The sequence below is a fragment of the Schistocerca cancellata genome, unplaced genomic scaffold, assembly GCF_023864275.1.
Source record: "Schistocerca cancellata isolate TAMUIC-IGC-003103 unplaced genomic scaffold, iqSchCanc2.1 HiC_scaffold_618, whole genome shotgun sequence".
NCBI classification, from domain to species: domain Eukaryota; kingdom Metazoa; phylum Arthropoda; class Insecta; order Orthoptera; family Acrididae; genus Schistocerca; species Schistocerca cancellata.
In genome coordinates this window covers 18,329-40,280 of record NW_026046629.1, presented here as the reverse complement: position 1 = coordinate 40,280, position 21,952 = coordinate 18,329, and the positions used below count along the sequence as shown (strand labels likewise).

Sequence of the window (21,952 nt, the reverse complement as noted above, 5' to 3'; positions counted from 1 at the left end):
CCCCGCGCCGTCCTCGAGGAACTGGCGGTTGCGGAAGGGAAGCGCTTTTCGTCAAATGCGGCCGAAAACTAACATTTTGTGTGTTGGGAGAAAAGCCGAACGCGAATTCTGCCGTGCTCCTACATTAGATGAGCGCCAACGGGCGATACCATGATGAATACACCGGTTCTCGTCCGACCACCGAAGTTAAGCATCATCATGCCCGGCTAGTACTTGGATGGGTGACCGCCTGGGTCAACCCGGGTGCTGTTGGCTCCCTTCCGTTTTTTTTTTTTTTTTTGTTATGTTGCCAGCCCAATTTTCAAAACTACGTTTTCTGTTGTGACAAAGATGCTTCCTTAAGCCTTTTAAACTACTGTAATGGTACGAAAATGCAGTAATTAACTCAGTTTGAGGGAGAATGTGCTAACCAAGTTTGCCAAGAAGACTTTGAAAACGACAAAACAGTACGAATCGGCAGGTGATTTCTGAATACGTCACCGCCTATTGTTTGTGTAGGAATGTAGAGTTCCAAATTTGATTTGTAACCACGAATTTATTCCTTAGTCGTCTCGTCTCGTCTCGTCTCGTCTCGTCCCGCAGACGTTTTTCGTGCTTGCGCTGTCATATGGACCACGACCCGAGCGGCAGCGAGCGGCAGTCGAGCAAAGTCGGGACAAGTCGGGACGGGGACAGGGACAGGGATAGGAATGGTGCGAATGCACTGCAAACTACGCAGACAACCTGGTGTGAGGCGCGGCGAGGCGAGGCGAGGCGAGGCGAGGAAGCCACATCGCTACCAGTGGGCCCTCCAGCACGACACTGCCACACCCCGCACAGGCCCTCCGCTGAACACCAGGGACAAGATGCGTCCTCCGCTAGTGTCGAAGGCTGAAACGCGCCCAGCGAATGACAGGGGGTGCAACGAGCAGCAGTGCGTCTCACACACGCGGCGGTGCGCCCGCCAATTCGGCCGTCACTCTGCTGGGACGCCGGGCGCGCCTCCCCGCGCCGTTCCTCGAGGAACTGGCGGTTGCGGAAGGAAGCGCTTTCGTCAAATGCGGCCGAAAACTAACATTTTGTGTGTTGGGAGAAAAGCCGAACGCGAATTCTGCCGTGCTCTACATTAGATGAGCGCCAACGGCGATACCATGATGAATACACCGGTTCTCGTCCCGACCACCGAAGTTAAGCATCATCATGCCCGGCTAGTACTTGGATGGGTGACCGCCTGGGTCAACCCGGGTGCTGTTGGCTCCCTTCCCGTTTTTTTTTTTTTTGTTATGTTGCCAGCCCAATTTTCAAAACTACGTTTCTGTTGTGACAAAGATGCTTCCTTAAGCCTTTTAAACTACTGTAATGGTACGAAAATGCAGTAATTAACTCAGTTTGAGGGAGAATGTGCTAACCAAGTTTGCCAAGAAGACTTGAAAACGACAAAACAGTACGAATTGGCAGGTGATTTCTGAAATACGTCACCGCCTATTGTTGTGTAGGAATGTAGAGTTCCAAATTTGATTTGTAACCACGAATTTATTCCTTAGTCCGTGTCTCGTCTCGTCTCGTCTCGTCTCGTCCCGCAGACGGTTTTTCGTGCTTGCGCTGTCATATGGACCACGACCCGAGCGGCAGCGAGCGGCAGTCGAGCAAAGTCGGGACAAGTCGGGACGGGGACAGGGACAGGGATAGGAATGTGCGAATGCACTGCAAACTACGCAGACACCTGGTGTGAGGCGCGGCGAGGCGAGGCGAGGCGAGGCGAGGAAGCCCCACATCGCTACCAGTGGGCCCTCCAGCACGACACTGCCACACCCCGCACAGGCCCTCCGCTGAACACCAGGGACAAGATGCCGTCCTCCGCTAGTGTCGAAGGGCTGAACGCGCCCCAGCGAATGGACAGGGGGTGCAACGAGCAGCAGTGCGTCTCACACACGCGGCGGTGCGCCGCCAATTCGGCCGTCACTCTGCTTGGGACGCCGGGCGCGCCTCCCCGCGCCGTCCTCGAGGAACTGGCGGTTGCGGAAGGAAGCGCTTTCGTCAAATGCGGCCGAAAACTAACATTTTGTGTGTTGGGAGAAAAGCCGAACGCGAATTCTGCCGTGCTCCTACATTAGATGAGCGCCAACGGCGATTACCATGATGAATACACCGGTTCTCGTCCGACCACCGAAGTTAAGCATCATCATGCCCGGCCTAGTACTTGGATGGGTGACCGCCTGGGTCAACCCGGGTGCTGTTGGCTCCCTTCCCGTTTTTTTTTTTTTTTGTTATGTTGCCAGCCCAATTTCAAACTACGTTTCTGTTGTGACAAAGATGCTTCCTTAAGCCTTTTAAACTACTGTAATGGTACGAAAATGCAGTAATTAACTCAGTTTGAGGGAGAATGTGCTAACCAAGTTTGCCAAGAAGACTTTGAAAACGACAAAACAGTACGAATCGGCAGGTGATTTCTGAAATACGTCACCGCCTATTGTTGTGTAGGAATGTAGAGTTCCAAATTTGATTTGTAACCACGAATTTATTTCCTTAGTCGTCTCGTCTCGTCTCGTCTCGTCTCGTCCCGCAGACGTTTTTTTCGTGCTTGCGCTGTCATATGGACCACGACCCGAGCGGCAGCGAGCGGCAGTCGAGCAAAGTCGGGACAAGTCGGACGGGGACAGGGACAGGGATAGGAATGGTGCGAAATGCACTGCAAACTACGCAGACACCTGGTGTGAGGCGCGGCGAGGCGAGGCGAGGCGAGGCGAGGAAGCCCACATCGCTACCAGTGGGCCCTCCAGCACGACACTGCCACACCCCGCACAGGCCCTCCGCTGAACACCAGGGACAAGATGCGTCCTCCGCTAGTGTCGAAGGCTGAACGCGCCCAGCGAATGACAGGGGGTGCAACGAGCAGCAGTGCGTCTCACACACGCGGCGGTGCGCCCGCCAATTCGGCCGTCACTCTGCTGGGACGCCGGGCGCGCCTCCCGCGCCGTCCTCGAGGGAACTGGCGGTTGCGGAAGGAAGCGCTTTCGTCAAATGCGGCCGAAAACTAACATTTTGTGTGTTGGGAGAAAAGCCGAACGCGAATTCTGCCGTGCTCCTACATTAGATGAGCGCCAACGGCCATACCATGATGAATACACCGGTTCTCGTCCGATCACCGAAGTTAAGCATCATCGGGGCCCTGCTAGTACTTGGATGGGTGACCGCCTGGGAAACCCGGGTGCTGTTGGCTCCCTTCCTGTTTTTTTTTTTTTGTTATGTCGCCAGCCCAATTTTCAAACTACCTTTCTGTTGTGACAAAGATGCTTCCTTAAACCGTTTAAACTACTGTAATGGTACGATAATGCAGTAATTAACTCAGTTTGAGGGAGAATGTGCTAACCAAGTTTGCCAAGAAGACTTTGAAAACGACAAAACAGTACGAATTGGCAGGTGATTTCTGAAATACGTCACCGCCTATTGTTTGTGTAGGAATGTAGAGTTCCCAATTTGATTTGTAACCACGAATTTATTCCTTAGTCGTCTCGTCTCGTCTCGTCTCGTCTCGTCCCGCAGACGTTTTTCGTGCTTGCGCTGTCATATGGACCACGACCCGAGCGGCAGCGAGCGGCAGTCGAGCAAAGTCGGGACAAGTCGGGACGGGGACAGGGACAGGGATAGGAATGGTGCGAATGCACAGCAAACTACGCAGACACCTGGTGTGAGGCGCGGCGAGGCGAGGCGAGGCGAGGCGAGGAAAGCCCACATCGCTACCAGTGGGCCCTCCAGCACGACACTGCCACACCCCGCACAGGCCCTCCGCTGAACACCAGGGGACAAGATGCGTCCTCCGCTAGTGTCGAAGGCTGAACGCGCCCAGCGAATGACAGGGGGTGCAACGAGCAGCAGTGCGTCTCACACACGCGGCGGTGCGCCCGCCAATTCGGCCGTCACTCTGCTGGGTCGCCGGGCGCGCCTCCCGCGCCGTCCTCGAGGAACTGGCGGTTGCGGAAGGAAGCGCTTTCGTCAAATGCGGCCGAAAACTAACATTTTGTGTGTTGGGAGAAAAGCCGAACGCGAATTCTGCCGTGCTCCTACATTAGATGAGCGCCAACGGCGATACATGATGAATACACCGGTTCTCGTCCGACCACCGAAGTTAAGCATCATCATGGCCCGGCTAGTACTTGGATGGGTGACCGCCTGGGTCAACCCGGTGCTGTTGGCTCCCTTCCCGTTTTTTTTTTTTTTTTTGTTATGTTGCCAGCCCAATTTTCAAACTACGTTTCTGTTGTGACAAAGATGCTTTCCTTAAGCCTTTTAAACTACTGTAATGGTACGAAAATGCAGTAATTAACTCAGTTTGAGGGAGAATGTGCTAACCAAGTTTGCCAAGAAGACTTTGAAAACGACAAAACAGTACGAATCGGCAGGTGATTTCTGAAATACGTCACCGCCTATTGTTGTGTAGGGAATGTAGAGTTCCAAATTTGATTTGTAACCACGAATTAATTCCTTAGTCGTCTCGTCTCGTCTCGTCTCGTCTCGTCCCGCAGACGTTTTTCGTGCTTGCGCTGTCATATGGACCACGACCCGAGCGGCAGCGAGCGGCAGTCGAGCAAAGTCGGGACAAGTCGGGACGGGGACAGGGACAGGGATAGGAATGGTGCGAATGCACTGCAAACTACGCAGACACCTGGTGTGAGGGCGCGCGAGGCGAGGCGAGGCGAGGCGAGGAAGCCCACATCGCTACCAGTGGGCCCTCCAGCACGACACTGCCACACCCCCGCACAGGCCCTCCGCTGAACACCAGGGACAAGATGCGTCCTCCGCTAGTGTCGAAGGCTGAACGCGCCCAGCGAATGACAGGGGGTGCAAACGAGCAGCAGTGCGTCTCACACACGCGGCGGTGCGCCCGCCAATTCGGCCGTCACTCTGCTGGGACGCCGGGGCGCGCCTCCCCGCGCCGTCCTCGACGGAACTGTCGGTTGCGGAAGGAAGCGCTTTCGTCAAATGCGGCCGAAAACTAACATTTTGTGTGTTGGGAGAAAAGCCGAACGCGAATTCTGCCGTGCTCCTACATTAGATGAGCGCCAACGGCCATACCATGATGAATACACCGGTTCTCGTCCGATCACCGAAGTTAAGCATCATCGGGCCCTGCTAGTACTTGGATGGGTGACCGCCTGGGAAACCCGGGTGCTGTTGGCTTCCCTTCCTGTTTTTTTTTTTTTTTGTTATGTCGCCAGCCCAATTTTTCAAACTACCTTTCTGTTGTGACAAAGATGCTTCCTTAAACCGTTTAAACTACTGTAATGGTACGATAATGCAGTAATTAACTCAGTTTGAGGGAGAAATGTGCTAACCAAGTTTGCCAAGAAGACTTTGAAAACGACAAAACAGTACGAATTGGCAGGTGATTTCTGAAATACGTCACCGCCTATTGTTGTTGTAGGAATGTAGAGTTCCAAATTTGATTTGTAACCACGAATTTATTCCTTAGTCGTCTCGTCTCGTCTCGTCTCGTCTCGTCCCGCAGACGTTTTCGTGCTTGCGCTGTCATATGACCACGACCCGAGCGGCAGCGAGCGGCAGTCGAGCAAAGTCGGACAAGTCGGGACGGGGACAGGGACAGGGATAGGAATGGTGCGAATGCACTGCAAACTACGCAGACACCTGGTGTGAGGCGCCCGCGAGGCGAGGCGAGGCGAGGCGAGGAGAGCCCACATCGCTACCAGTGGGCCCTCCAGCACGACACTGCCACACCCGCACAGGCCCTCCGCTGAACACCAGGGACAAGATGCGTCCTCCGCTAGTGTCGAAGGCTGAACGCGCCCAGCGAATGACAGGGGGTGCAACGAGCAGCAGTGCGTCTCACACACGCGGCGGTGCGCCCCGCCAATTCGGCCGTCACTCTGCTGGGACGCCGGGCGCGCCTCCCCGCGCCGTCTCGAGGGAACTGGCGGTTGCGGAAGGAAGCGCTTTCGTCAAATGCGGCCGAAAACTAACATTTTGTGTGTTGGGGAGAAAAGCCGAACGCGAATTCTGCCGTGCTCCTACATTAGATGAGCGCCAACGCGATACCATGATGAATACACCGGTTCTCGTCCGACCACCGAAGTTAAGCATCATCATGCCCGGCTAGTACTTGGATGGGTGACCGCCTGGGTCAACCCGGGTGCTGTTGGCTCCCTTCCCGTTTTTTTTTTTTTGTTATGTTTGCCAGCCCAATTTTCAAAACTACGTTTCTGTTGTGACAAAGATGCTTCCTTAAGCCTTTTAAACTACTGTAATGGTACGAAAAATGCAGTAATTAACTCAGTTTGAGGGAGAATGTGCTAACCAAGTTTGCCAAGAAGACTTTGAAAACGACAAAACAGTACGAATTGGGCGAGGTGATTTCTGAAATACGTCACCGCCTATTGTTGTGTAGGAATGTAGAGTTCCAAATTTGATTTGTAACCACGAATTTATTCCTTAGTCGTCTCGTCTCGTCTCGTCTCGTCTCGTCCCGCAGACGTTTTTTTCGTGCTTGCGCTGTCATATGGACCACGACCCGAGCGGCAGCGAGCGGCAGTCGAGCAAAGTCGGGACAAGTCGGGACGGGGACAGGGACAGGGATAGGAATGGTGCGAATGCACTGCAAACTACGCAGACACCTGGTGTGAGGCGCGGCGAGGCGAGGCGAGGCGAGGCGAGGAGGAAGCCCACATCGCTACCAGTGGGCCCTCCAGCACGACACTGCCACACCCCGCACAGGCCCTCCGCTGAACACCAGGGACAAGATGCGTCCTCCGCTAGTGTCGAAGGCTGAACGCGCCCCAGCGAATGACAGGGGGGTGCAACGAGCAGCAGTGCGTCTCACACACGCGGCGGTGCGCCCGCCAATTCGGCCCGTCACTCTGCTGGACGCCGGGCGCGCCTCCCCGCGCCGTCCTCGAGGAACTGGCGGTTGCGAAGGAAGCGCTTTCGTCAAATGCGGCCGAAAACTAACATTTTGTGTGTTGGGAGAAAAGCCGAACGCGAATTCTGCCGTGCTCCTACATTAGATGAGCGCCAACGGCGATACCATGATGAATACACCGGTTCTCGTCCGACACCGAAGTTAAGCATCATCATGCCCGGCTAGTACTTGGATGGGTGACCGCCTGGGTCAACCCGGGTGCTGTTGGCTCCCTTCCCGTTTTTTTTTTTTTTTTTGTTATGTTGCCAGCCCAATTTTCAAACTACGTTTCTGTTGTGACAAAGATGCTTCCTTAAGCCTTTTAAACTACTGTAATGGTACGAAAATGCAGTAATTAACTCAGTTTGAGGGAGAATGTGCTAACCAAGTTTGCCAAGAAGACTTTGAAAACGACAAAACAGTACGAATCGGCAGGTGATTTCTGAAATACGTCACCGCCTATTGTTGTGTAGGAATGTAGAGTTCCAATTTGATTTGTAACCACGAATTTATTCCTTAGTCGTCTCGGTCTCGTCTCGTCTCGTCTCGTCCCGCAGACGTTTTTTCGTGCTTGCGCTGTCATATGGACCACGACCCGAGCTGGCAGCGAGCGGCAGTCGAGCAAAAGTCGGGGACAAGTCGGGACGGGGACAGGGACAGGGATAGGAATGGTGCGAATGCACTGCAAACTACGCAGACACCTGGTGTGAGGCGCGGCGAGGGCGAGGCGAGGCGAGGCGAGGAAGCCCACATCGCTACCAGTGGGCCCTCCAGCACGACACTGCCACACCCCGCACAGGCCCTCCGCTGAACACCAGGGACAAGATGCGTCCCTCCGCTAGTGTCGAAGGCTGAACGCGCCCAGCGAATGACAGGGGGTGCAACGAGCAGCAGTGCGTCTCACACACGCGGCGGTGCGCCCGCCAATTCGGCCGTCACTCTGCTGGGACGCCGGGCGCGCCTCCCCGCGCCGTCCTCGAGGAACTGGCGGTTGCGGAAGGAAGCGCTTTCGTCAAATGCGGCCGAAAACTAACATTTTGTGTGTTGGGAGAAAAGCCGAACGCGAATTCTGCCGTGCTCCTACATTAGATGAGCGCCAACGGCGATACCATGATGAATACACCGGTTCTCGTCCGACCACCGAAGTTAAGCATCATCATGCCCGGCTAGTACTTGGATGGGTGACCGCCTGGGTCAACCCGGGTGCTGTTGGCTCCCTTCCCGTTTTTTTTTTTTTGTTATGTTGCCAGCCCAATTTTCAAACTACGTTTCTGTTGTGACAAAGATGCTTCCTTAAGCCTTTTAAACTACTGTAATGGTACGAAAATGCAGTAATTAACTCAGTTTGAGGGAGAATGTGCTAACCAAGTTTGCCAAGAAGACTTTGAAAACGACAAAACAGTACGAATTGGCAGGTGATTTCTGAAATACGTCACCGCCTATTGTTGTGTAGGAATGTAGAGTTCCAAATTTGATTTGTAACCACGAATTTATTCCTTAGTCGTCTCGTCTCGTCTCGTCTCGTCTCGTCCCGCAGACGTTTTTCGTGCTTGCGCTGTCATATGGACCACGACCCGAGCGGCAGCGAGCGGCAGTCGAGCAAAGTCGGGACAAGTCGGGACGGGGACAGGGACAGGGATAGGAATGGTGCGAATGCACTGCAAACTACGCAGACACCTGGTGTGAGGCGCGGCGAGGCGAGGCGAGGCGAGGCGAGGAAGCCCACATCGCTACCAGTGGGCCCTCCAGCACGACACTGCCACACCCCGCACAGGCCCTCCGCTGAACACCAGGGACAAGATGCGTCCTCCGCTAGTGTCGAAGGCTGAACGCGCCCAGCGAATGACAGGGGGTGCAACGAGCAGCAGTGCGTCTCACACACGCGGCGGTGCGCCCGCCAATTCGGCCGTCACTCTGCTGGGACGCCGGGCGCGCCTCCCCGCGCCGTCCTCGAGGAACTGGCGGTTGCGGAAGGAAGCGCTTTCGTCAAATGCGGCCGAAAACTAACATTTTGTGTGTTGGGAGAAAAGCCGAACGCGAATTCTGCCGTGCTCCTACATTAGATGAGCGCCAACGGCGATACCATGATGAATACACCGGTTCTCGTCCGACCACCGAAGTTAAGCATCATCATGCCCGGCTAGTACTTGGATGGGTGACCGCCTGGGTCAACCCGGGTGCTGTTGGCTCCCTTCCCGTTTTTTTTTTTTTTTTGTTATGTTGCCAGCCCAATTTTCAAACTACGTTTCTGTTGTGACAAAGATGCTTCCTTAAGCCTTTTAAACTACTGTAATGGTACGAAAATGCAGTAATTAACTCAGTTTGAGGGAGAATGTGCTAACCAAGTTTGCCAAGAAGACTTTGAAAACGACAAAACAGTACGAATCGGCAGGTGATTTCTGAAATACGTCACCGCCTATTGTTGTGTAGGAATGTAGAGTTCCAAATTTGATTTGTAACCACGAATTTATTCCTTAGTCGTCTCGTCTCGTCTCGTCTCGTCTCGTCCCGCAGACGTTTTTCGTGCTTGCGCTGTCATATGGACCACGACCCGAGCGGCAGCGAGCGGCAGTCGAGCAAAGTCGGGACAAGTCGGGACGGGGACAGGGACAGGGATAGGAATGGTGCGAATGCACTGCAAACTACGCAGACACCTGGTGTGAGGCGCGGCGAGGCGAGGCGAGGCGAGGCGAGGAAGCCCACATCGCTACCAGTGGGCCCTCCAGCACGACACTGCCACACCCCGCACAGGCCCTCCGCTGAACACCAGGGACAAGATGCGTCCTCCGCTAGTGTCGAAGGCTGAACGCGCCCAGCGAATGACAGGGGGTGCAACGAGCAGCAGTGCGTCTCACACACGCGGCGGTGCGCCCGCCAATTCGGCCGTCACTCTGCTGGGACGCCGGGCGCGCCTCCCCGCGCCGTCCTCGAGGAACTGGCGGTTGCGGAAGGAAGCGCTTTCGTCAAATGCGGCCGAAAACTAACATTTTGTGTGTTGGGAGAAAAGCCGAACGCGAATTCTGCCGTGCTCCTACATTAGATGAGCGCCAACGGCGATACCATGATGAATACACCGGTTCTCGTCCGACCACCGAAGTTAAGCATCATCATGCCCGGCTAGTACTTGGATGGGTGACCGCCTGGGTCAACCCGGGTGCTGTTGGCTCCCTTCCCGTTTTTTTTTTTTTTTTGTTATGTTGCCAGCCCAATTTTCAAACTACGTTTCTGTTGTGACAAAGATGCTTCCTTAAGCCTTTTAAACTACTGTAATGGTACGAAAATGCAGTAATTAACTCAGTTTGAGGGAGAATGTGCTAACCAAGTTTGCCAAGAAGACTTTGAAAACGACAAAACAGTACGAATCGGCAGGTGATTTCTGAAATACGTCACCGCCTATTGTTGTGTAGGAATGTAGAGTTCCAAATTTGATTTGTAACCACGAATTTATTCCTTAGTCGTCTCGTCTCGTCTCGTCTCGTCTCGTCCCGCAGACGTTTTTCGTGCTTGCGCTGTCATATGGACCACGACCCGAGCGGCAGCGAGCGGCAGTCGAGCAAAGTCGGGACAAGTCGGGACGGGGACAGGGACAGGGATAGGAATGGTGCGAATGCACTGCAAACTACGCAGACACCTGGTGTGAGGCGCGGCGAGGCGAGGCGAGGCGAGGCGAGGAAGCCCACATCGCTACCAGTGGGCCCTCCAGCACGACACTGCCACACCCCGCACAGGCCCTCCGCTGAACACCAGGGACAAGATGCGTCCTCCGCTAGTGTCGAAGGCTGAACGCGCCCAGCGAATGACAGGGGGTGCAACGAGCAGCAGTGCGTCTCACACACGCGGCGGTGCGCCCGCCAATTCGGCCGTCACTCTGCTGGGACGCCGGGCGCGCCTCCCCGCGCCGTCCTCGAGGAACTGGCGGTTGCGGAAGGAAGCGCTTTCGTCAAATGCGGCCGAAAACTAACATTTTGTGTGTTGGGAGAAAAGCCGAACGCGAATTCTGCCGTGCTCCTACATTAGATGAGCGCCAACGGCGATACCATGATGAATACACCGGTTCTCGTCCGACCACCGAAGTTAAGCATCATCATGCCCGGCTAGTACTTGGATGGGTGACCGCCTGGGTCAACCCGGGTGCTGTTGGCTCCCTTCCCGTTTTTTTTTTTTTGTTATGTTGCCAGCCCAATTTTCAAACTACGTTTCTGTTGTGACAAAGATGCTTCCTTAAGCCTTTTAAACTACTGTAATGGTACGAAAATGCAGTAATTAACTCAGTTTGAGGGAGAATGTGCTAACCAAGTTTGCCAAGAAGACTTTGAAAACGACAAAACAGTACGAATTGGCAGGTGATTTCTGAAATACGTCACCGCCTATTGTTGTGTAGGAATGTAGAGTTCCAAATTTGATTTGTAACCACGAATTTATTCCTTAGTCGTCTCGTCTCGTCTCGTCTCGTCTCGTCCCGCAGACGTTTTTCGTGCTTGCGCTGTCATATGGACCACGACCCGAGCGGCAGCGAGCGGCAGTCGAGCAAAGTCGGGACAAGTCGGGACGGGGACAGGGACAGGGATAGGAATGGTGCGAATGCACTGCAAACTACGCAGACACCTGGTGTGAGGCGCGGCGAGGCGAGGCGAGGCGAGGCGAGGAAGCCCACATCGCTACCAGTGGGCCCTCCAGCACGACACTGCCACACCCCGCACAGGCCCTCCGCTGAACACCAGGGACAAGATGCGTCCTCCGCTAGTGTCGAAGGCTGAACGCGCCCAGCGAATGACAGGGGGTGCAACGAGCAGCAGTGCGTCTCACACACGCGGCGGTGCGCCCGCCAATTCGGCCGTCACTCTGCTGGGACGCCGGGCGCGCCTCCCCGCGCCGTCCTCGAGGAACTGGCGGTTGCGGAAGGAAGCGCTTTCGTCAAATGCGGCCGAAAACTAACATTTTGTGTGTTGGGAGAAAAGCCGAACGCGAATTCTGCCGTGCTCCTACATTAGATGAGCGCCAACGGCGATACCATGATGAATACACCGGTTCTCGTCCGACCACCGAAGTTAAGCATCATCATGCCCGGCTAGTACTTGGATGGGTGACCGCCTGGGTCAACCCGGGTGCTGTTGGCTCCCTTCCCGTTTTTTTTTTTTTTTGTTATGTTGCCAGCCCAATTTTCAAACTACGTTTCTGTTGTGACAAAGATGCTTCCTTAAGCCTTTTAAACTACTGTAATGGTACGAAAATGCAGTAATTAACTCAGTTTGAGGGAGAATGTGCTAACCAAGTTTGCCAAGAAGACTTTGAAAACGACAAAACAGTACGAATCGGCAGGTGATTTCTGAAATACGTCACCGCCTATTGTTGTGTAGGAATGTAGAGTTCCAAATTTGATTTGTAACCACGAATTTATTCCTTAGTCGTCTCGTCTCGTCTCGTCTCGTCTCGTCCCGCAGACGTTTTTCGTGCTTGCGCTGTCATATGGACCACGACCCGAGCGGCAGCGAGCGGCAGTCGAGCAAAGTCGGGACAAGTCGGGACGGGGACAGGGACAGGGATAGGAATGGTGCGAATGCACTGCAAACTACGCAGACACCTGGTGTGAGGCGCGGCGAGGCGAGGCGAGGCGAGGCGAGGAAGCCCACATCGCTACCAGTGGGCCCTCCAGCACGACACTGCCACACCCCGCACAGGCCCTCCGCTGAACACCAGGGACAAGATGCGTCCTCCGCTAGTGTCGAAGGCTGAACGCGCCCAGCGAATGACAGGGGGTGCAACGAGCAGCAGTGCGTCTCACACACGCGGCGGTGCGCCCGCCAATTCGGCCGTCACTCTGCTGGGACGCCGGGCGCGCCTCCCCGCGCCGTCCTCGAGGAACTGGCGGTTGCGGAAGGAAGCGCTTTCGTCAAATGCGGCCGAAAACTAACATTTTGTGTGTTGGGAGAAAAGCCGAACGCGAATTCTGCCGTGCTCCTACATTAGATGAGCGCCAACGGCCATACCATGATGAATACACCGGTTCTCGTCCGATCACCGAAGTTAAGCATCATCGGGCCCTGCTAGTACTTGGATGGGTGACCGCCTGGGAAACCCGGGTGCTGTTGGCTCCCTTCCTGTTTTTTTTTTTTGTTATGTCGCCAGCCCAATTTTCAAACTACCTTTCTGTTGTGACAAAGATGCTTCCTTAAACCGTTTAAACTACTGTAATGGTACGATAATGCAGTAATTAACTCAGTTTGAGGGAGAATGTGCTAACCAAGTTTGCCAAGAAGACTTTGAAAACGACAAAACAGTACGAATTGGCAGGTGATTTCTGAAATACGTCACCGCCTATTGTTGTGTAGGAATGTAGAGTTCCAAATTTGATTTGTAACCACGAATTTATTCCTTAGTCGTCTCGTCTCGTCTCGTCTCGTCTCGTCCCGCAGACGTTTTTCGTGCTTGCGCTGTCATATGGACCACGACCCGAGCGGCAGCGAGCGGCAGTCGAGCAAAGTCGGGACAAGTCGGGACGGGGACAGGGACAGGGATAGGAATGGTGCGAATGCACTGCAAACTACGCAGACACCTGGTGTGAGGCGCGGCGAGGCGAGGCGAGGCGAGGCGAGGAAGCCCACATCGCTACCAGTGGGCCCTCCAGCACGACACTGCCACACCCCGCACAGGCCCTCCGCTGAACACCAGGGACAAGATGCGTCCTCCGCTAGTGTCGAAGGCTGAACGCGCCCAGCGAATGACAGGGGGTGCAACGAGCAGCAGTGCGTCTCACACACGCGGCGGTGCGCCCGCCAATTCGGCCGTCACTCTGCTGGGTCGCCGGGCGCGCCTCCCCGCGCCGTCCTCGAGGAACTGGCGGTTGCGGAAGGAAGCGCTTTCGTCAAATGCGGCCGAAAACTAACATTTTGTGTGTTGGGAGAAAAGCCGAACGCGAATTCTGCCGTGCTCCTACATTAGATGAGCGCCAACGGCGATACCATGATGAATACACCGGTTCTCGTCCGACCACCGAAGTTAAGCATCATCATGCCCGGCTAGTACTTGGATGGGTGACCGCCTGGGTCAACCCGGGTGCTGTTGGCTCCCTTCCCGTTTTTTTTTTTTTTTTGTTATGTTGCCAGCCCAATTTTCAAACTACGTTTCTGTTGTGACAAAGATGCTTCCTTAAGCCTTTTAAACTACTGTAATGGTACGAAAATGCAGTAATTAACTCAGTTTGAGGGAGAATGTGCTAACCAAGTTTGCCAAGAAGACTTTGAAAACGACAAAACAGTACGAATCGGCAGGTGATTTCTGAAATACGTCACCGCCTATTGTTGTGTAGGAATGTAGAGTTCCAAATTTGATTTGTAACCACGAATTTATTCCTTAGTCGTCTCGTCTCGTCTCGTCTCGTCTCGTCCCGCAGACGTTTTTCGTGCTTGCGCTGTCATATGGACCACGACCCGAGCGGCAGCGAGCGGCAGTCGAGCAAAGTCGGGACAAGTCGGGACGGGGACAGGGACAGGGATAGGAATGGTGCGAATGCACTGCAAACTACGCAGACACCTGGTGTGAGGCGCGGCGAGGCGAGGCGAGGCGAGGCGAGGAAGCCCACATCGCTACCAGTGGGCCCTCCAGCACGACACTGCCACACCCCGCACAGGCCCTCCGCTGAACACCAGGGACAAGATGCGTCCTCCGCTAGTGTCGAAGGCTGAACGCGCCCAGCGAATGACAGGGGGTGCAACGAGCAGCAGTGCGTCTCACACACGCGGCGGTGCGCCCGCCAATTCGGCCGTCACTCTGCTGGGACGCCGGGCGCGCCTCCCCGCGCCGTCCTCGAGGAACTGGCGGTTGCGGAAGGAAGCGCTTTCGTCAAATGCGGCCGAAAACTAACATTTTGTGTGTTGGGAGAAAAGCCGAACGCGAATTCTGCCGTGCTCCTACATTAGATGAGCGCCAACGGCCATACCATGATGAATACACCGGTTCTCGTCCGATCACCGAAGTTAAGCATCATCGGGCCCTGCTAGTACTTGGATGGGTGACCGCCTGGGAAACCCGGGTGCTGTTGGCTCCCTTCCTGTTTTTTTTTTTTGTTATGTCGCCAGCCCAATTTTCAAACTACCTTTCTGTTGTGACAAAGATGCTTCCTTAAACCGTTTAAACTACTGTAATGGTACGATAATGCAGTAATTAACTCAGTTTGAGGGAGAATGTGCTAACCAAGTTTGCCAAGAAGACTTTGAAAACGACAAAACAGTACGAATTGGCAGGTGATTTCTGAAATACGTCACCGCCTATTGTTGTGTAGGAATGTAGAGTTCCAAATTTGATTTGTAACCACGAATTTATTCCTTAGTCGTCTCGTCTCGTCTCGTCTCGTCTCGTCCCGCAGACGTTTTTCGTGCTTGCGCTGTCATATGGACCACGACCCGAGCGGCAGCGAGCGGCATTCGAGCAAAGTCGGGACAAGTCGGGACGGGGACAGGGACAGGGATAGGAATGGTGCGAATGCACTGCAAACTACGCAGACACCTGGTGTGAGGCGCGGCGAGGCGAGGCGAGGCGAGGCGAGGAAGCCCACATCGCTACCAGTGGGCCCTCCAGCACGACACTGCCACACCCCGCACAGGCCCTCCGCTGAACACCAGGGACAAGATGCGTCCTCCGCTAGTGTCGAAGGCTGAACGCGCCCAGCGAATGACAGGGGGTGCAACGAGCAGCAGTGCGTCTCACACACGCGGCGGTGCGCCCGCCAATTCGGCCGTCACTCTGCTGGGACGCCGGGCGCGCCTCCCCGCGCCGTCCTCGAGGAACTGGCGGTTGCGGAAGGAAGCGCTTTCGTCAAATGCGGCCGAAAACTAACATTTTGTGTGTTGGGAGAAAAGCCGAACGCGAATTCTGCCGTGCTCCTACATTAGATGAGCGCCAACGGCCATACCATGATGAATACACCGGTTCTCGTCCGATCACCGAAGTTAAGCATCATCGGGCCCTGCTAGTACTTGGATGGGTGACCGCCTGGGAAACCCGGGTGCTGTTGGCTCCCTTCCTGTTTTTTTTTTTTTTTGTTATGTCGCCAGCCCAATTTTCAAACTACCTTTCTGTTGTGACAAAGATGCTTCCTTAAACCGTTTAAACTACTGTAATGGTACGATAATGCAGTAATTAACTCAGTTTGAGGGAGAATGTGCTAACCAAGTTTGCCAAGAAGACTTTGAAAACGACAAAACAGTACGAATTGGCAGGTGATTTCTGAAATACGTCACCGCCTATTGTTGTGTAGGAATGTAGAGTTCCAAATTTGATTTGTAACCACGAATTTATTCCTTAGTCGTCTCGTCTCGTCTCGTCTCGTCTCGTCCCGCAGACGTTTTTCGTGCTTGCGCTGTCATATGGACCACGACCCGAGCGGCAGCGAGCGGCAGTCGAGCAAAGTCGGGACAAGTCGGGACGGGGACAGGGACAGGGATAGGAATGGTGCGAATGCACTGCAAACTACGCAGACACCTGGTGTGAGGCGCGGCGAGGCGAGGCGAGGCGAGGCGAGGAAGCCCACATCGCTACCAGTGGGCCCTCCAGCACGACACTGCCACACCCCGCACAGGCCCTCCGCTGAACACCAGGGACAATATGCGTCCTCCGCTAGTGTCGAAGGCTGAACGCGCCCAGCGAATGACAGGGGGTGCAACGAGCAGCAGTGCGTCTCACACACGCGGCGGTGCGCCCGCCAATTCGGCCGTCACTCTGCTGGGACGCCGGGCGCGCCTCCCCGCGCCGTCCTCGAGGAACTGGCGGTTGCGGAAGGAAGCGCTTTCGTCAAATGCGGCCGAAAACTAACATTTTGTGTGTTGGGAGAAAAGCCGAACGCGAATTCTGCCGTGCTCCTACATTAGATGAGCGCCAACGGCGATACCATGATGAATACACCGGTTCTCGTCCGACCACCGAAGTTAAGCATCATCATGCCCGGCTAGTACTTGGATGGGTGACCGCCTGGGTCAACCCGGGTGCTGTTGGCTCCCTTCCCGTTTTTTTTTTTTTGTTATGTTGCCAGCCCAATTTTCAAACTACGTTTCTGTTGTGACAAAGATGCTTCCTTAAGCCTTTTAAACTACTGTAATGGTACGAAAATGCAGTAATTAACTCAGTTTGAGGGAGAATGTGCTAACCAAGTTTGCCAAGAAGACTTTGAAAACGACAAAACAGTACGAATTGGCAGGTGATTTCTGAAATACGTCACCGCCTATTGTTGTGTAGGAATGTAGAGTTCCAAATTTGATTTGTAACCACGAATTTATTCCTTAGTCGTCTCGTCTCGTCTCGTCTCGTCTCGTCCCGCAGACGTTTTTCGTGCTTGCGCTGTCATATGGACCACGACCCGAGCGGCAGCGAGCGGCAGTCGAGCAAAGTCGGGACAAGTCGGGACGGGGACAGGGACAGGGATAGGAATGGTGCGAATGCACTGCAAACTACGCAGACACCTGGTGTGAGGCGCGGCGAGGCGAGGCGAGGCGAGGCGAGGAAGCCCACATCGCTACCAGTGGGCCCTCCAGCACGACACTGCCACACCCCGCACAGGCCCTCCGCTGAACACCAGGGACAAGATGCGTCCTCCGCTAGTGTCGAAGGCTGAACGCGCCCAGCGAATGACAGGGGGTGCAACGAGCAGCAGTGCGTCTCACACACGCGGCGGTGCGCCCGCCAATTCGGCCGTCACTCTGCTGGGACGCCGGGCGCGCCTCCCCGCGCCGTCCTCGAGGAACTGGCGGTTGCGGAAGGAAGCGCTTTCGTCAAATGCGGCCGAAAACTAACATTTTGTGTGTTGGGAGAAAAGCCGAACGCGAATTCTGCCGTGCTCCTACATTAGATGAGCGCCAACGGCGATACCATGATGAATACACCGGTTCTCGTCCGACCACCGAAGTTAAGCATCATCATGCCCGGCTAGTACTTGGATGGGTGACCGCCTGGGTCAACCCGGGTGCTGTTGGCTCCCTTCCCGTTTTTTTTTTTTTTTGTTATGTTGCCAGCCCAATTTTCAAACTACGTTTCTGTTGTGACAAAGATGCTTCCTTAAGCCTTTTAAACTACTGTAATGGTACGAAAATGCAGTAATTAACTCAGTTTGAGGGAGAATGTGCTAACCAAGTTTGCCAAGAAGACTTTGAAAACGACAAAACAGTACGAATCGGCAGGTGATTTCTGAAATACGTCACCGCCTATTGTTGTGTAGGAATGTAGAGTTCCAAATTTGATTTGTAACCACGAATTTATTCCTTAGTCGTCTCGTCTCGTCTCGTCTCGTCTCGTCCCGCAGACGTTTTTCGTGCTTGCGCTGTCATATGGACCACGACCCGAGCGGCAGCGAGCGGCAGTCGAGCAAAGTCGGGACAAGTCGGGACGGGGACAGGGACAGGGATAGGAATGGTGCGAATGCACTGCAAACTACGCAGACACCTGGTGTGAGGCGCGGCGAGGCGAGGCGAGGCGAGGCGAGGAAGCCCACATCGCTACCAGTGGGCCCTCCAGCACGACACTGCCACACCCCGCACAGGCCCTCCGCTGAACACCAGGGACAAGATGCGTCCTCCGCTAGTGTCGAAGGCTGAACGCGCCCAGCGAATGACAGGGGGTGCAACGAGCAGCAGTGCGTCTCACACACGCGGCGGTGCGCCCGCCAATTCGGCCGTCACTCTGCTGGGACGCCGGGCGCGCCTCCCCGCGCCGTCCTCGAGGAACTGGCGGTTGCGGAAGGAAGCGCTTTCGTCAAATGCGGCCGAAAACTAACATTTTGTGTGTTGGGAGAAAAGCCGAACGCGAATTCTGCCGTGCTCCTACATTAGATGAGCGCCAACGGCGATACCATGATGAATACACCGGTTCTCGTCCGACCACCGAAGTTAAGCATCATCATGCCCGGCTAGTACTTGGATGGGTGACCGCCTGGGTCAACCCGGGTGCTGTTGGCTCCCTTCCCGTTTTTTTTTTTTTGTTATGTTGCCAGCCCAATTTTCAAACTACGTTTCTGTTGTGACAAAGATGCTTCCTTAAGCCTTTTAAACTACTGTAATGGTACGAAAATGCAGTAATTAACTCAGTTTGAGGGAGAATGTGCTAACCAAGTTTGCCAAGAAGACTTTGAAAACGACAAAACAGTACGAATTGGCAGGTGATTTCTGAAATACGTCACCGCCTATTGTTGTGTAGGAATGTAGAGTTCCAAATTTGATTTGTAACCACGAATTTATTCCTTAGTCGTCTCGTCTCGTCTCGTCTCGTCTCGTCCCGCAGACGTTTTTCGTGCTTGCGCTGTCATATGGACCACGACCCGAGCGGCAGCGAGCGGCAGTCGAGCAAAGTCGGGACAAGTCGGGACGGGGACAGGGACAGGGATAGGAATGGTGCGAATGCACTGCAAACTACGCAGACACCTGGTGTGAGGCGCGGCGAGGCGAGGCGAGGCGAGGCGAGGAAGCCCACATCGCTACCAGTGGGCCCTCCAGCACGACACTGCCACACCCCGCACAGGCCCTCCGCTGAACACCAGGGACAAGATGCGTCCTCCGCTAGTGTCGAAGGCTGAACGCGCCCAGCGAATGACAGGGGGTGCAACGAGCAGCAGTGCGTCTCACACACGCGGCGGTGCGCCCGCCAATTCGGCCGTCACTCTGCTGGGACGCCGGGCGCGCCTCCCCGCGCCGTCCTCGAGGAACTGGCGGTTGCGGAAGGAAGCGCTTTCGTCAAATGCGGCCGAAAACTAACATTTTGTGTGTTGGGAGAAAAGCCGAACGCGAATTCTGCCGTGCTCCTACATTAGATGAGCGCCAACGGCGATACCATGATGAATACACCGGTTCTCGTCCGACCACCGAAGTTAAGCATCATCATGCCCGGCTAGTACTTGGATGGGTGACCGCCTGGGTCAACCCGGGTGCTGTTGGCTCCCTTCCCGTTTTTTTTTTTTTTTGTTATGTTGCCAGCCCAATTTTCAAACTACGTTTCTGTTGTGACAAAGATGCTTCCTTAAGCCTTTTAAACTACTGTAATGGTACGAAAATGCAGTAATTAACTCAGTTTGAGGGAGAATGTGCTAACCAAGTTTGCCAAGAAGACTTTGAAAACGACAAAACAGTACGAATCGGCAGGTGATTTCTGAAATACGTCACCGCCTATTGTTGTGTAGGAATGTAGAGTTCCAAATTTGATTTGTAACCACGAATTTATTCCTTAGTCGTCTCGTCTCGTCTCGTCTCGTCTCGTCCCGCAGACGTTTTTCGTGCTTGCGCTGTCATATGGACCACGACCCGAGCGGCAGCGAGCGGCAGTCGAGCAAAGTCGGGACAAGTCGGGACGGGGACAGGGACAGGGATAGGAATGGTGCGAATGCACTGCAAACTACGCAGACACCTGGTGTGAGGCGCGGCGAGGCGAGGCGAGGCGAGGCGAGGAAGCCCACATCGCTACCAGTGGGCCCTCCAGCACGACACTGCCACACCCCGCACAGGCCCTCCGCTGAACACCAGGGACAAGATGCGTCCTCCGCTAGTGTCGAAGGCTGAACGCGCCCAGCGAATGACAGGGGGTGCAACGAGCAGCAGTGCGTCTCACACACGCGGCGGTGCGCCCGCCAATTCGGCCGTCACTCTGCTGGGACGCCGGGCGCGCCTCCCCGCGCCGTCCTCGAGGAACTGGCGGTTGCGGAAGGAAGCGCTTTCGTCAAATGCGGCCGAAAACTAACATTTTGTGTGTTGGGAGAAAAGCCGAACGCGAATTCTGCCGTGCTCCTACATTAGATGAGCGCCAACGGCGATACCATGATGAATACACCGGTTCTCGTCCGACCACCGAAGTTAAGCATCATCATGCCCGGCTAGTACTTGGATGGGTGACCGCCTGGGTCAACCCGGGTGCTGTTGGCTCCCTTCCCGTTTTTTTTTTTTTGTTATGTTGCCAGCCCAATTTTCAAACTACGTTTCTGTTGTGACAAAGATGCTTCCTTAAGCCTTTTAAACTACTGTAATGGTACGAAAATGCAGTAATTAACTCAGTTTGAGGGAGAATGTGCTAACCAAGTTTGCCAAGAAGACTTTGAAAACGACAAAACAGTACGAATTGGCAGGTGATTTCTGAAATACGTCACCGCCTATTGTTGTGTAGGAATGTAGAGTTCCAAATTTGATTTGTAACCACGAATTTATTCCTTAGTCGTCTCGTCTCGTCTCGTCTCGTCTCGTCCCGCAGACGTTTTTCGTGCTTGCGCTGTCATATGGACCACGACCCGAGCGGCAGCGAGCGGCAGTCGAGCAAAGTCGGGACAAGTCGGGACGGGGACAGGGACAGGGATAGGAATGGTGCGAATGCACTGCAAACTACGCAGACACCTGGTGTGAGGCGCGGCGAGGCGAGGCGAGGCGAGGCGAGGAAGCCCACATCGCTACCAGTGGGCCCTCCAGCACGACACTGCCACACCCCGCACAGGCCCTCCGCTGAACACCAGGGACAAGATGCGTCCTCCGCTAGTGTCGAAGGCTGAACGCGCCCAGCGAATGACAGGGGGTGCAACGAGCAGCAGTGCGTCTCACACACGCGGCGGTGCGCCCGCCAATTCGGCCGTCACTCTGCTGGGACGCCGGGCGCGCCTCCCCGCGCCGTCCTCGAGGAACTGGCGGTTGCGGAAGGAAGCGCTTTCGTCAAATGCGGCCGAAAACTAACATTTTGTGTGTTGGGAGAAAAGCCGAACGCGAATTCTGCCGTGCTCCTACATTAGATGAGCGCCAACGGCGATACCATGATGAATACACCGGTTCTCGTCCGACCACCGAAGTTAAGCATCATCATGCCCGGCTAGTACTTGGATGGGTGACCGCCTGGGTCAACCCGGGTGCTGTTGGCTCCCTTCCCGTTTTTTTTTTTTTTGTTATGTTGCCAGCCCAATTTTCAAACTACGTTTCTGTTGTGACAAAGATGCTTCCTTAAGCCTTTTAAACTACTGTAATGGTACGAAAATGCAGTAATTAACTCAGTTTGAGGGAGAATGTGCTAACCAAGTTTGCCAAGAAGACTTTGAAAACGACAAAACAGTACGAATTGGCA

The 21,952-nt window shown here is 54.6% G+C and overlaps 5 non-coding genes and 18 pseudogenes across 5 annotated transcripts; all 23 read left to right on the top strand.

Annotated features, from left to right (window-relative positions):
• The first annotated feature begins 134 nt into the window (after nucleotides 1–134).
• On the top strand, nucleotides 135–255 carry LOC126135004 (5S ribosomal RNA; annotated as a pseudogene).
• An 860-nt stretch (nucleotides 256–1,115) lies between these two features.
• LOC126135002 (5S ribosomal RNA) lies at nucleotides 1,116–1,236 on the top strand (annotated as a pseudogene).
• Nucleotides 1,237–2,099: 863 nt separating this feature from the next.
• Nucleotides 2,100–2,221, top strand: LOC126135007 (5S ribosomal RNA; annotated as a pseudogene).
• An 858-nt stretch (nucleotides 2,222–3,079) lies between these two features.
• LOC126134968 (5S ribosomal RNA) lies at nucleotides 3,080–3,199 on the top strand. The gene has a single exon (XR_007527853.1). It is a non-coding gene; the product is annotated as a 5S ribosomal RNA (ribosomal RNA).
• An 856-nt stretch (nucleotides 3,200–4,055) lies between these two features.
• LOC126135003 (5S ribosomal RNA) lies at nucleotides 4,056–4,174 on the top strand (annotated as a pseudogene).
• An 864-nt stretch (nucleotides 4,175–5,038) lies between these two features.
• LOC126134967 (5S ribosomal RNA) lies at nucleotides 5,039–5,157 on the top strand. The gene has a single exon (XR_007527852.1). It is a non-coding gene; the product is annotated as a 5S ribosomal RNA (ribosomal RNA).
• An 860-nt stretch (nucleotides 5,158–6,017) lies between these two features.
• LOC126135006 (5S ribosomal RNA) lies at nucleotides 6,018–6,136 on the top strand (annotated as a pseudogene).
• An 865-nt stretch (nucleotides 6,137–7,001) lies between these two features.
• On the top strand, nucleotides 7,002–7,120 carry LOC126135005 (5S ribosomal RNA; annotated as a pseudogene).
• An 864-nt stretch (nucleotides 7,121–7,984) lies between these two features.
• LOC126135001 (5S ribosomal RNA) lies at nucleotides 7,985–8,104 on the top strand (annotated as a pseudogene).
• An 854-nt stretch (nucleotides 8,105–8,958) lies between these two features.
• Nucleotides 8,959–9,078, top strand: LOC126134999 (5S ribosomal RNA; annotated as a pseudogene).
• An 857-nt stretch (nucleotides 9,079–9,935) lies between these two features.
• Nucleotides 9,936–10,055, top strand: LOC126134997 (5S ribosomal RNA; annotated as a pseudogene).
• An 857-nt stretch (nucleotides 10,056–10,912) lies between these two features.
• On the top strand, nucleotides 10,913–11,032 carry LOC126134996 (5S ribosomal RNA; annotated as a pseudogene).
• An 854-nt stretch (nucleotides 11,033–11,886) lies between these two features.
• LOC126134995 (5S ribosomal RNA) lies at nucleotides 11,887–12,006 on the top strand (annotated as a pseudogene).
• Nucleotides 12,007–12,862: 856 nt separating this feature from the next.
• Nucleotides 12,863–12,981, top strand: LOC126134966 (5S ribosomal RNA). The gene has a single exon (XR_007527851.1). It is a non-coding gene; the product is annotated as a 5S ribosomal RNA (ribosomal RNA).
• An 853-nt stretch (nucleotides 12,982–13,834) lies between these two features.
• LOC126134994 (5S ribosomal RNA) lies at nucleotides 13,835–13,954 on the top strand (annotated as a pseudogene).
• An 857-nt stretch (nucleotides 13,955–14,811) lies between these two features.
• On the top strand, nucleotides 14,812–14,930 carry LOC126134964 (5S ribosomal RNA). Its single transcript, XR_007527850.1, has one exon. It is a non-coding gene; the product is annotated as a 5S ribosomal RNA (ribosomal RNA).
• Nucleotides 14,931–15,783: 853 nt separating this feature from the next.
• On the top strand, nucleotides 15,784–15,902 carry LOC126135008 (5S ribosomal RNA). Its single transcript, XR_007527858.1, has one exon. It is a non-coding gene; the product is annotated as a 5S ribosomal RNA (ribosomal RNA).
• An 856-nt stretch (nucleotides 15,903–16,758) lies between these two features.
• LOC126134993 (5S ribosomal RNA) lies at nucleotides 16,759–16,878 on the top strand (annotated as a pseudogene).
• An 854-nt stretch (nucleotides 16,879–17,732) lies between these two features.
• LOC126134992 (5S ribosomal RNA) lies at nucleotides 17,733–17,852 on the top strand (annotated as a pseudogene).
• An 856-nt stretch (nucleotides 17,853–18,708) lies between these two features.
• On the top strand, nucleotides 18,709–18,828 carry LOC126134991 (5S ribosomal RNA; annotated as a pseudogene).
• Nucleotides 18,829–19,682: 854 nt separating this feature from the next.
• LOC126134990 (5S ribosomal RNA) lies at nucleotides 19,683–19,802 on the top strand (annotated as a pseudogene).
• An 856-nt stretch (nucleotides 19,803–20,658) lies between these two features.
• Nucleotides 20,659–20,778, top strand: LOC126134989 (5S ribosomal RNA; annotated as a pseudogene).
• Nucleotides 20,779–21,632: 854 nt separating this feature from the next.
• On the top strand, nucleotides 21,633–21,752 carry LOC126134986 (5S ribosomal RNA; annotated as a pseudogene).
• The last annotated feature ends 200 nt before the right edge of the window (nucleotides 21,753–21,952 follow it).